We start from the raw sequence: 13,143 nt of genomic DNA, 5'->3' as shown, positions 1-13,143 counted from the left end.
ATATATTAGGCAGAGATCACACTTCATTCACTTATATGATCTGAGAAGTGGGCAAGGCTTTGATATGGTCACTGTAGACTTTATGATTTAGGCCCTTCCTTTTCTTTGTGAGAAAGCTTTGTGGTCATTCAAGTAGTATTAAGTTTTTGGACAGACACATATCAAAGGGGGTACTATACTCAAAGATCTGCCTAACAGAATGATCATATCCCTAGACCTAGATGTCATATCATATCAACAAACCCTAAGAACTGTGTGGCCTAGTGGGTTAGTGTAGTAGGTTGTAGCTGACAGGGCTTGAGTTCGAGACTTGGCAGGGGAGATTATTTCTAACTCCTCACGCATTACCTGCTTGATAGACCTAACTCTAATATGCAACATCAACAAAACCTGCTGGAGAGACAGATTTGTCTCTCAGAGGCTGCCCTGTCTCTGGAAGAGACTTCCCATACATGTCAGAGTACCTCACTGACTGTCTTCAAGTGCAACCTTGATGAGTTGATGGGAAACCACCACAAGCTAGCCCCAGGGGTTCCACCTTTGTCCCTCATTGACAGGTGCAGACTAAGTTTTTTTTTTTGAGGATAAACTCTTGGCTAGGATTGTAGGGACCCCAGGGCCATTAGCCTAGTAACCTTCTATGATCCTATGATTGCTAATAAGCTGCACAATGAAAAAGGACTTTCTTTCAGTAGTGGATACATGATGACTGAAGGACATTTTATTGTCCACATGGGTCCCAAGGTCCTTAACTACAGAATTAATTTTCATCAGTGTGCTGTCAATGTAATAGCTATAGGGGATATACTGTTTGCCAAAGGAGACTGTAATACATTTTGGTAATTTAGTTTTACTCCATAGTTAAGACACCAGCTATGTATTTGATAAAGGCCCTCTTGGAGGATTTTGGTGTTCTCTGGAGAGTTTGTGATGGCACTACATTTACAGTCATCTGTAAAGTTGGCCAGTAACAAACCCTTTACATTATTTATGCAACAAATCTGTAGGTTCAATGTTTTTCTTGTCCTTAATACCATATTGCTATTATGTCTAATGGTGCATTTAGATGTTGTGTTGAAGCAATGCTTGTCAAATCTCATCTGGGTGAAGTGAACTTAATGAAAATTATCTTTTGACTTAAGATACATTGAAGTATCCAAAAGGAAACAACATTTTTCATTTTTAAGAGTGGTGAAATGCAGTGTTCCCATCAGACAGAGAAAGAGAGAGAGAGAGTGTGTGTGTGTGTGTGTGTGTGTGTGTGTGTGTGTGTGTGTGTGTGTGTGTGTGTGTGTGTGTGTGTGTGTGTGTGTGTGTGTGTGTGTGCACGCGTGTGCATGAAGAGGCAATCTACTTTGTTGTGTGGACCAATTAGATTGTTAAATTATGCATGGAAGGAAGCTTTATGCATCGTATGCATGGACCTGGAACTGTTCATCTTTCTCTGTGACTCTGTGATTGCGTGATCTGAGAGCTGATATTCATAAACAGCATAAGCCACATGGGGTTTGGAGTTTGGCTGTCACCTAAATGCACTGTTACAGCAGCCTGAGATTTAGGTTTATTCTTTTAACATGTTAGCTATCAGTAACCTCAATGGCTTTCAAAAAAATTCACAGCTGAAACTTCATCCTCCATTCCCTAGAGGTCAAGGAGTTTTATTTATTTAACATTTGTTTACTGGGAAAGTCCAACTTGGAACAAGCCAATTTTCAGCATAGGCTCAGGGAGAAATGCTCCAGATGCATGCCTTTCTAACATGGGAGGAAACCAGTGCACCCAAAGGAAACCCGCACGAATGCAGGGAGGACATGCAGACTCCACACAGAAGGCACCCCAGCTGAGAATCAAACTGCAGAACCTCTTGCTGTGAGGTGACAGAGTTAACTGCTGCACCACTGCCCCATCCAGTTTGTCATTGAAATTAATGACAAGACCCTATGCATCATGTATTTGTACATCTATGTATGTGTTTAAGTGTGCATGTAGTCCGATGAATAAAAGTCTGTTCCAGTTCTCTAAGAGTACTGCATTGGGAATAATGTAATTTCTATCTCAAAATGCAGAAACATCAGAAATGATGGAATTAAAGAAGGGTGTGCAAGTTCCGCAGACCCTGCAATGCAGTTTAAGGAGGTCTACTACCGATTGGAGATTCTTGCCTTAGTTTACAAAAGTAGGTTTTATTTCAGAAAACTACTGTTAGCATGTTAACTTTTTTGAAGTAAGCACCATAAACTTTCAAGTCAACAAAATGTTTAACAACCAGTGGGGGCATTAAGCTTCACCACAGGACTCATTCAAATGGAAAAACATTGACTGATGGATTTATATTTATATATGCATTAGTGTTTTGAAACAAACATTTAATAATACCTAGAAGGTAATATGGTAAAATATGTTTGTCAAAGGAAAAACAACTTCAAAAAGATCAACACACAGCAGGTAGAGGTTAAGGCACTTTAATCTTGCAGCAAGGAGACAAAAATGTGCTAATACAGAGTTTGTCTAACTAGAATCAGGAAGTGAAGCTATTCTTATACATTTCTTACAAGACATTGCCTACTAAGCTGACATAATAAATCACAAGTTCTTTCAATATTATTTCATAGCAGCTGTTTATCCATGATTTTCTGCTGGCATATTAAGTTTACAAAAAAAACTTCCTAAGAAAAACAACGTGGCCTTGATGACCACCTGTCAGATACAACTTCTCACTATGCAATGTTACCATTCAAGGTACTATGGTTAATTCGAGCACAAAGCAAGCACAGATTATAGTTCATTTCTTCAAGCAGTCTTTGTTCAACTGTATCTTATCTTTTCTGCAGCTGTGCATGTTCTCATAACATGAACAGAGCTGATTGTTCAAGTTCAATAACATTATAGAAAACAGTATTGTTCTATTCATTATTTTCCTGACCCAGCAGATAATCACCTGCTTCTCAGTAAATTTCTTAAAGGCATAAACATGAATTTTGCTGTGCTAGCAAATACTAGGTCAGAGAGCATCTTGCAGTTTCAGAAAGCATACTGCAGTTTGAAAAGCATCTTGTAATTTCATACAGAATTAAGCTGTACATAAAATAGAAAGACATGTGTTAACCCTTTTAGCTTCTAATAAGCACTAAACATATACATTAATACATATTTTTCTAACAATGTTATTCAAGCAATGCATAAATATATTAATATAATATATTATAATTTAATAATGATTTTAATTCTAAAGACTTCTACAGGAAAGCTAGGGGTGGCGACAAACATGCTTCTCATTGCATAGGGCTATCACAAAGAAGAATCCACTGGAAACAGCCCTATTTAATTTTTGGATTATGCTGATAGACACTGTTGTGCACCTTGAAGACCTCAGGTATCTATGTATATGTTTCTAATTTGCCATCAAATTCATATTTATTAACCCATTTTATATAGTACCTAACATTGTCGGCACGCTGTAATTGCATATATTTTGCATCTTCAGTTAACGGTGAATCTTGGGAACTTTTTGTGCACTTATTACCCATATTGTTCTGACTGTTAAAAATGTTACGTAATCCTTCTTATTTTCACGTGGTACCACAATTTTTCTTTTTCACAGTTTATCTAGAATAACTGCCTTACCTATTCTGTTTCCCTGATCTATGACAAGACTGTAGTCTTCCTGTCCCTGACTTGTACAAAACAAATCTCCTGACAGATGATTCAAATCAAGTCCCTGATCTAAAACAGAAAAAAGGTAAATCTCACCTTACATGAGCCTCTGTGCTTGATCACCAGGTTCGATGGAAAACTGTTAACTCGTCCTCCAGTCGCAGATCAGAAAAGTGGGTGGCCTCTTTTGAATGCCAATTCAGTCGGAGGTCTTTCAGAGCAGAAGAACCGATGTGGTTTCTTCCCCGTATGGTTTCATGCCACCTGGCCCATCTGACCTGAGGCGAAGTGAGAGTTTCCAGTCCAAAGGACCAATCTGTCAAAGGAAAAACAACTTCAAAAAGATCAACACATGGCAGGTTCAGGTTAAGGCACTTTAATCTTGCAGCAAGGAGACAAAAATGTGCTAATACAGAGTTTGTCTAACTAGAATCAGGAAGTGAATAGAATGAAATGTGTTAACCCTTTTAGCTTCTAATAAGCACTAAACATATACATTAATACATATTTTTCTAACAATGTTATTCAAGCAATGCATAAATATATTAATATAATATATTATAATTTAATAATGATTTTAATTCTAAAGACTTCTACAAGAAAGCTAGGGGTGGCGACAAACATGCTTCTCATTGCATAGGGCTATCACAAAGAAGAATCCACTCGAAACAGCCTTATTTAATTTTTGGATTATGCTGATAGACACTGTTGTGCACCTTGAAGACCTCAGTTATCTATGTATATGAAGTCAGCTGGCAGAAATATCATATTGATCCTGATACAAAACCAGAAAAATAATGTACGAAGGGTGGCTGAGGAGCATAATAAACATAACAAGATATATACCAACCTGACAGAAGAGCCAAGATGCTACACAGATGAATGTGCACATTTGAAATACTGTCCAGAAAAACTAGTCTAAGCAATATTACTAGCTTTGGCATATGCAGAGCATCTGAAGATGTCCTCATTAGCACAAAGCATTTCAAAGCCACCCCACAGTTGTATAAAAGAAAGCAGTGCAACTACCTATGAATTCCCACCATAGAAATTGCTGTTATTAACATCAGTCCATTAATAACAATGCAGCAACCCAAACCTCTTGAACAATGAGAGCTGGTGGGCATATATGAACAAGTAGGGTTCAAAGTTTTATGTATGGTCTGTTGTGTACAGGCATGTATGCCAGTTGAAACATAATGCTCCTTGAATATAATCTACTACAATGTTTTTTGACATAGAATTTTATTCTAGGCATAAGAATAACAATATTATATCAATATATGCTTTGCACTGTGCGCAATATTGTCAATGGCATGGCAGATATAAATATATATATGTGCTACAGCAGAGTGTACAGCTTGTGCTCAATAAATGTATGCGTACAATTGCTCCAGAGCTTGTGCTATGTGTGCTCTTCCCCAATTAAAACAATTCAACAGTAGTTATGGGATCAACATATACATAAACAATTACATCCCTATGTCTGATACTGTATAAAGGCATAGGCATATATTTGCCAACACTGCTATATATGTCAAAAACATCATGTCAGACCTCTGGACAGTGCCCACCACAATATTACTGAGAGTATCAACACATTTACCCACAGGTGTCCCACCTGCAAACCCACAGATGTGTCACATCAACTAGGCAAAAGAATACTGTCCCTGATGGCAAGACACATGACTCCTAGTAAACGTAATACATGCCAGTTTGTCCTCACAGTAAGTGTGAAATTATTACTATATAAAAATATAGTGCAATGGTTCTCAGCAGTGGTATGCTGCATTACTTATTTATTTATTAACATTTGATTACCGGGAAAGTCCAACTGTGCAGCAGTCCATTTTCAGTGGATGCTCGGGTAGAAAAGCTTCAAAATTATTACAAAACATTTCAAGAACAATGATTTTACAATCTTCAAAAATAAAACAAAAACATATGCAGCTTAAATAATTATAACAAATTAGACGTAATGTAAAAACATTAGTTAAGAATCAATACAAATTATATGAAAATCATTTAATATTAAGAGAAATTTTAGACAGTTCACAGTGAAATTAAAGGTAAGTTATTCTAATACTAACAGGAATTGCAATATGAAGTGAGGGACAAAACAGGCTTATGGTATATTTAGACAGAAAGTCAGGAAAGAGAATTTAATAGAAGTATGGAAGTAAGTGAAGAAGGCAGAGTAAGGACATATAAGTTTTTTAAAAAAATATTTGTTAGCATTTAGAGATATATGGGGCAATTCAATAAACCCTACAACAGTAGCAATGAAATTCAGATTCAATAAGCTCCATGTAGAGAGGTGCACCCCCACATAAACAAGGTAAACACTGTGGCATGCTAATTACAGCATCAGGAGCTGAATTGCATGCTAATCAACCAATCCAACATGGTGGAACAATTCAACAAGCTATAAAGCATCAATGTAGACTCTGTGCTGGTTTTCCCTGTGAATTCCGAAACTTTTGGAATACAGCCATGGAAAGGAGCCTACACGGACAGAATGTTAGGGCCTGTTGTTGCTTTAATTCATTTGTATGTGCTACAGGCTGAAGCCAATGCTGCTGCCAATAAGCCTAACCAAGAAGGAGAAGAGTTTTCAGGCCCCATTTAACTTTTTACAACCTACACAATGTGGAAATTGTAGAGCACTACAGGATGGAGAGGGACACACTACAAGAACTCTGCAACCTCTGCCGTCTACAACCCAAAGCCAGAACCAACTGAAGTGAACACATCCCAGTGGTGACGAAGCTATGTGTAGCCCTTGTAATCTTAGTTACAGGTACCTTTCAGAGACTGACAGGGAGCATGGTGGGGGTGTCACAGGGATCAGCATCCAGGATCATTCCCAAATTCCTAAATGCTATGTTCCAACATGCCAGTGACCACATATATTTTCCCTGTAGTTCTGAGGAGAGGGACAGAAATATACAGGAGTTCTACCATGTGGCACACTACTCCGAAGTACTGGGTGCCATAGATTGCACACATATAGAAATTAAGGCACCACCCGGGGAACAGGGTAGACTCTACATAAACAGAAAGGGGTTACCACTCTATCAACTGCCAAGTTATGTGTAATGCCAAGGGAATCATCTTGAAAGTGTGTGCTGGCAACCCTGGCAGTTACTATAACTAACATATCTGGCACACCTCCCAAATGTACCAGCTGTTTGCTAGGGGGGATATCCCACAGGGTCATTTACTGGGGGATGCAGGCTATACACTGGAACCATGGCTGATGACACCCATCAGAAATGCACTTACACCCACAGAAGAACACCACAAGGAGGTACATGCTCAATCCAGAAATATCATAGAGCATGTGCTTGGAGGTCAACTTGTCTAGCCACTCAGAGGATGATGACACTTTAGATGTTGAACAGTGAGGCCATTAAATAATACACTCCAGTTGAGACTGCTGCTGATGACAGTTCCCCACAACAACATGAATCAGGTCATTGCAGTAGACATAGGTGAGCAGAAGTTGTGCATGGCTAGGTGTCAGTGGGTGTCCATCACCTGCTGCAGGCAAATGAATGGTCACAGCAACTGAATTAGTCAGACTTCCATGTACTTGCATGCAGCACATATCATGTGGCACACCAGCTATGTGTAATACATGAAGACAAGAGCACAGACATGATGAGGTAATGGCTGCATCAGCTATTCAGAATGAGGGTCTGCTAGCTGTGGCATGGTTGGTAGAAACTCTAGCCTTTACAGTACTACGGCAGTGTTGTACTACTAGAAGGGTTCTGTATTCTCTGTCCGCAGAACCACCTTTAGTCATCTAGCATCATTGTCTATGCTCCAGCCTGAACAGAATTCACACATATAGAAATTAAGGCACCACCCGGGACCATCTGCTGTGGTCCCACTAGTCACAAGGCCTTCAACTCACAGTCATGGTCCTTCATCTCAGCATGGTGTTGTCACCCCATCAGTCTCCTTTGTGGAGCAACCAGGGCAGCATGTTTCTGTACATGGTTGGGGCATACAGACTGGTGTATGAGACATCAGTTGGGCACCCTAGACTATGTTAGAGTGTGTCCAACAGTGTCATAAACATAGCTGGGTCATATTATTGAATTATCACATTAGTGTGATATATTTTTCTGTGGCTATTAACTCATTCACTCCAGTGAAGCTCAGTAAGTTTGCACTGTAACTTCCAATGGGCGGAGCCTAAGCCTTTTGACAGAATCAAATTATGTCCTCACATTTCAAACAAACGTTCATATCTCTGGAGTCATAGTAGTTATGAAAGAGGTATAAATGGCAAACTCTGCAGCACAAGCTATTTTTATAGTAGTAGTATTCTTTATGTTCTAGGTCTTAAACAAATTTTTATAAGTCACAGTAAACAAAATAACTATTACATTTGTAATATTTTATAAACAACTTACGATATCTCAGCAACCACTCAAGTTACACACATACTGCCAGCAGCATTTTATTCATCTAGTTGATGGCTTTATTATGAGGCTAAGGAGTTCTGTCTGTGTTACTTGGTTGTTGAGATATTTAGAAAAATGTGAAAATTATATCTATGTAAATTAATATCATAAAACAACAGTTAATATCTATTTACCTGCACTAGACAGAGGTCAAATATTAATGCAGTTGAGTTTGCCATTGTGTAAGTTGTAAGATGAACATTTTATAAAATCTTGTACATAGCATGGTTTTAGAATTATTGATGCATATATGAACAAGCAATATTTGATGCCTAGAGACATAAGTAGGAGTTAACTGCAGATGCACCAGGAGGCATCACTCAGATGTAATGAGATAAATATTCTGCATTATGTCCTGTCTGGCTTCTTTTTTCATGTTATTACATTGTAGACATTGGAATGTATAGCAGTGATGTGTTTCCCTTATTGTTTACCACACAGTGATACAACGGTGTGTATGCATACCTGTGTCAGTTGTACCCAGAGTTGATGATCCCTGTTGTGACACATTGGCATATCTTCACATTGTAATATATTATGATTATGGTGTTATGTCTGATGCTCAGTATGTACATCTAGTGGGTAATTGCCATTAGATATGGTCTGTGCTGCTGTGGTGGGGCAGCACCTGAGAATCAATGTTTAATCTGTAGTCATGTACATGTGGCTTGTCATGACTCAAAGATGTGGGTCAGCTGCTACCATGTTTCCTGAACCTGCACTCGTGGTTGCACCCTACAATGCCTACACCTGTGTCTTCTGCCACTTACATCCTCCTGCTCCTCTTATACCTGTGGGATATCCTCTTCAGACATCTGGGTTTCTTGGGATTCATTCACATCTGCAGCTGGAAGACTGTCACATGCTCTGGTTAGCATGTTGTGCAGTATGACATACTCAGTTATCATCTGTGCTGCCTTCTTCCACCCCTGGATGTGTCCAGACATCTGAACTCATCTTTCAGTACACAGAACACACACTCTATGGTGTTTCTGGTTGTTGCATGTGCTCAGTTGTAAGCCTGCTGTGCAGGGTTGGATTGCTCTCTGTACAAGGTCATTAGTCATGGCTCAAGGGGATAACCACAGTCATTTGTTATAGGGAATGCAACCAAATTTGGTCAGAATGGATATTGTTATAAGTGGTATCCTTAGCTTACATCCTAGTTGTGCTCCTGTACTTACCTAGCAGTATTCCCTCAGGTATTTCATCTTGCTGGAATGCAGCCCTCAGTCACTTACCCTACATATGGCAGCACCATGGACACTTCCAGGGTGTGTTGGCATGATGTTTCTTATGCTGTCATCTGCTGCACACACAACCTGGCAGGCCAAGGATAAGCAGATATTTCTGTTTCTGTACTGGTCTGCTTCAGGATGTACACTGGTATCTTGATATGTATGTGTGTGCAATCTGTTAGACCCAGTACATGGGGGAAGTTTGTGATGCTGTAAAACTTGTGCATTACATTCATACCTCTCAATTGAACAGATTTTTGCTGAATGTCCACATTTATGCCTCATATTTTTGGCCCATTTTTCATGAATTTGTGGTTTTCTAGCAAATTTGTGGCAAATCAGTAAAGGTTAAAGTTAAAAAATAATGACAGACATTTGAGTTTCTCAGAATAACAGATTAATTACTCAGATTTCATATGCACTCTCAGTTAACTGGCACCAATGGGGATTGGTAGATGCCAGATAACTGTAGTTTCTGGTTGCCTGATAGTTACTATAAAAAATAGGCCTGACGTATAGTGTACCCTATACTATTTGTTTGGCTTGACTTTTTCTAAGGTTGGGGAGATAGGGAATTTATTCCTATCTTCCTTTTTAAAACTCTAAAGCTCTAAAAAAATGTAAGGTATGTTTCTGCGGGGGGGGGGGGGGGCAGAAAGTGCAACACATGAAACTTGTATTGCATTTCTTTGATTTTTTTTTTTTTTGGTTGCTTGAGTCCCAGTTAACTGAGAGTTTACTGTAATAGTTTAAAAGAGTTGTTATGTTTAAAATTGTTTCTGATTTGTGAATACTAAATTATGTTCTTTTTATAACACATGAACTACTAGCCAATATATTCAATACTCCTAAAGGCACTCTGAAGGGTAACTGTGTGGAACATTCCTCAGTCATCCATTTAAGAGGGGTGCATTTGTCAAACATCTGACACAGGATGTGGCCTCAATACTTGATGAAACGTGTGTATGTTAATCATGGCTTTTTTAAGGCATTGTTTACAAAATGTGTATTTTAATGAAGGCAAATTAGATTAAATAAGAACTAGTTAGACAATGTCACCTTCTTTAAGTGTTCGAATGGTTTGAGTAAATGAGTTCAGCAGTATGTTCAGTCATGGACACACCAACACAATATTACATGGGTCGTTGCAGTAGCTTTAATATGACCTAATTATATCCTTACAAAGCAGGCTTTTCAGTTGTAAGTGGTTCCTCTATACTGGCAAAAAACTATTGGGGGGAAAAAATATTTCCTTTGAAAAGAGTTTCCAGAATGAAGCATGAGTGAATATTTTAAACATGTCTATGTGGGTCATATATAGAAAAGAATAACTACCTAAAATGTATCCATTACATGCACTAATTATATTAAGTTCTTGGGTAACTGATTAAAAAAATACCTCACATACAAAATACCAATATTTGTCAAAAGTTGCAAACTACAAAGATTTTGTATATGCTAGATTTATTGTGCTTCAAGACATGCATTTGGAAGACTGAGGATTATAAAAGAAAAATTAACAGTCCATGTGAAAACATTTAATGGGATTCTAAAACAATGCAACAGCAATTGTCCATAAAGAGTTCATACACACACATACTGTGTTTTGTGTGTGTGTGTGTGTGTGTGTGTGTGTGTGTGTGTGTGTGTGTGTGTGTGTGTGTGTGTGTCTGCGTGTCTGTGTGATTCAGAGATACAATAAGCATACTGAAAAAGAGACCCCCATCTGGTAACGTGGGAAGAAGGAACACTAGCACTCAAGCAATTGTCCAGTTTTCTGTAATGCACAGGGTATAATGGAAAATGTGTGCACAAGCCAGCCAGGCAGCACCCATGACACCCACATATGGCACACATGTGACTTGTACCAATATTTTATGAAGGGTGACTTTCCCCAGGGTCATCTTTTTGGACACTCCAGATTTACCCTGGAGCCATGGTTAATGGCTCCAATCAGAAATCCACACATCATGATAGATATCTATTAAAACTGTGCCCTGTCGCAATCTGGATCATTGTAGACTGGATTTGGCCTGCTGAAGACATGCTTTTCTGTTTCGATCCATATAGTGTTGCCCTGCAGTATAACTCAGGAACATGTCCCTAATTATTCTCAGTATGTGCAATGTTATGCAATATTGCAACAAGGACGGTGCATGCAGGAAGATCCCTGGCCACTGCAGAAGGCAGTGAAGGGTGAACTAGATGAGCAAACAGCAGGGATCAGGCAGCAGGGGATTATTATGTGAGATAAAGACAGATGCAGTATGCCATGGCAGAAGACAAGAAGCAGTGACTGTCACATAACTTTGGGCCAGACTAAAGCATATACATAGCAAATGTGATGCATGTGCTTGCCCATATACAGACTGACTACATTGTGTATCATACATAGTCAACCAAAATAACAATGTGCAAATGGCAAGGCACAGTTATCATAATTTACACAACTGGGTGCAGGAGCAAAAGTAGGCAGTGTCTTCTATTAGGGAAATGTGTGCTTGTTGTTGCAACTGTAAATAACTTTCTACAGTGTGGATATGGTGATGGAGTCAAGGTCTTATTGCAAAATCTTCTGGTAGGGGCACCAAACCATCATGGACATCCTTTCTTGCATCTATGCACCCCCTCATTAGATATTGCTGCTGTTGTGGTGGCATTGCATAGCCTTGACTATGGCCTCTAATATCCATGGGGCCACTGACATTAAAGAAAGATTTGGATCTCCTAAGTAACACATGTCTGATATGCATCCCATGAGCAAGGGAGGGCTTGAGGTGCACTAGCAAGCAATAGCAAATGTCCAGAATGTCACACATGTGAGACTAGTTAATCATGCATAGAGTGCAATACACATAAAATCTCTGCAAAGATTATGGTGTTGCTGGCCTGTGTATGTACAATTATTGTGCACATTTGCTGTGTCACAGACACTGAGACAGCAAGTTCAGTGGAGTAGGTGCCCATGACATCTATGGCCATCAGTAGATCATGGTCTTCCCCATGCCTTCTGCAGCTTGCTACAAATAATGATTGATGTGTTACTGGTAGAGACATATTTTTTTTGCATGGATCTGTCTAACAGCCTGCTCATCAGTGCTATTCTGTGCATCTTGCAAGGGTTCTACAGACTCGGATACCATGTTCTCTGCCTGCCTAGAGGGTATTATTCATCATCTCTTCCTTATTCACAGTGCATAAATAATAAACACATTGAAGAGTGTTCCAACTGAAAAAGACAGAACTAACCTTGTGCAGATGGCCATGAATCTTGAAGCTATTTTGTTCCTACACAGTAGGAAAAACACAACTTGGATGATGCACTACACTACACAGAACAGAAGTGTGCTCTTTCCAGTACAGTAGAGAAGCACACTGGCAACATCCCAGTGGCAATTCTTGAGTCTCATTGTAGCTGAGAAACTATGTCCAACACAGCACTGTGGGAAAAAGATGAGTCCAGTTCCCACATGCAGAATGGCAAGAAAGTTTGGTATTTTAATCAATGGTAGTTTGGATGATGGGCCAGTTCCTGTCATCCTACCCTCCTGTGCGAGGCATATAGCATGCATCTGTGCATCTCTAATCATAGAATTGGCCTTCTGTCTGATTTCCTCATAGTGCTGGTTTTAGCCACTGACAGCATTATTATCTATAACCACATCCTACCGTGCACATTCATGGTAGTGCTGGTAAGATTTCTCCTAGCTGAACATACATTGGCCATGGATATGATGGACCTGCAATATCATATTGTTCTCCATTCTCAGAAG

This window comes from Protopterus annectens, chromosome 4.part1, assembly GCF_019279795.1.
Source record: "Protopterus annectens isolate FY-2018-M chromosome 4.part1, PAN1.0, whole genome shotgun sequence".
Classification (NCBI taxonomy): domain Eukaryota; kingdom Metazoa; phylum Chordata; order Ceratodontiformes; family Protopteridae; genus Protopterus; species Protopterus annectens.
The sequence above is the reverse complement of the archived record's forward strand: the minus strand, read 5'-3'. Positions refer to the sequence as shown.